The sequence below is a fragment of the Triticum aestivum genome, chromosome 6B (genome assembly GCF_018294505.1).
Source record: "Triticum aestivum cultivar Chinese Spring chromosome 6B, IWGSC CS RefSeq v2.1, whole genome shotgun sequence".
In the NCBI taxonomy this organism is placed as follows: Eukaryota; Viridiplantae; Streptophyta; class Magnoliopsida; order Poales; family Poaceae; genus Triticum; species Triticum aestivum.
In genome coordinates this window covers 693,992,464-693,993,606 of record NC_057810.1, presented here as the reverse complement: position 1 = coordinate 693,993,606, position 1,143 = coordinate 693,992,464, and the positions used below count along the sequence as shown (strand labels likewise).

Genomic DNA, 1,143 nt, shown 5'->3' with positions numbered 1-1,143 from the left:
AATGAGACCAAAAAGGGATTTTATAGTACGAGGAAAGCATGTAGACAATATTAAAAAGTGAAACATAAACGTCAATTAGATGAAGAAGGAAATACAAATCAGAAGAAAAGTGAAAAGGAAAAATAATAAATAGAATGAAAAAAACATAAAGGAAATCGGCCTCGATCTGGTCTGGTTTAGTCCCACCTCGCTAGCGAGAGAGGCGGAGGTGGGAGAGCTGGTGTATATAACTAGCCCATGGAGCACCGGTGCAACTTAAATACCTAGACAGGGTTTACGACTGATCAAGAAGGGTCGTGGCCTAGATCAACGGCTCACATTGCACTTGGCGAGCATGTTGGTCTATCATCTGCCCAATTGGGAGAATGGACGTCAAAATTTATGGTAGAGGGGGTATGCGCTCGCGCGACCCCTGCCAATCCATCAAAATTAAACTTTAGAATTTCATCATTGCAGCTATGCACGTTTTGCAAGTTGCTTCTACTTGGTCAAGCAAGTATACATGGTATTTTTTTTGCTATTAATAGTTTTGCAATGCCAAGAATTTCCAAAACATACAACTCTATGTGAGTGTGGCCACATGAATTTTGTAGCCAGCCAATTAGTAGCCAATATTTCGGCCAATATCTACAAGCTCTAAAGGAAATTTTGGTAACATATGAGGCGGCCTCGGGCCAAAAGGTAAATTTGCAGAAGTCGTCCATATTTTTTGGCAAGGGATGCCCGGACACCACAAAAGAAGAGCTCAAATCGGTTTTGGGTGTGTCCTCAGAGGCTCTAAGTGAGAGGTACCTCGGTCTCCCAACACTGGTTGGAAGATCCAAGGAGGGCACTTTTCAGTATGTCACAGAGAGCTCAAAAGGAAAATGTAGTGGCTGGAAGGGTTTAGGTCTTTTCCAAGAAGGCAAGGGAGGTTCTTATCAAGTCTGGACTCCAATCCGTGCCTACTTTCACCATGAGTTGTTTCCACCTCACAAAGAAAACGTGCCGGAATCTGAATTCTATCTCTTCAAAATTCTGGTGGGGGGCAAAGGATGGTGAGCGCAAGGTACACTGGATCTCCTGGCAAAAGATGTGCATGTCCAAAAGAGATGGGGGTATGGGCTTTCGTGATCCGGTTGCTTTTAACCAAGCACTGCTCGC

The 1,143-nt window shown here is 43.9% G+C and overlaps 1 non-coding gene across 1 annotated transcript; it reads left to right on the top strand.

Moving 5' to 3' along the window:
* Window positions 1-255: 255 nt before the first annotated feature.
* LOC123140209 (U1 spliceosomal RNA) lies at window positions 256-416 on the top strand. Its single transcript, XR_006469861.1, has one exon. It is a non-coding gene; the product is annotated as a U1 spliceosomal RNA (small nuclear RNA).
* The last annotated feature ends 727 nt before the right edge of the window (window positions 417-1,143 follow it).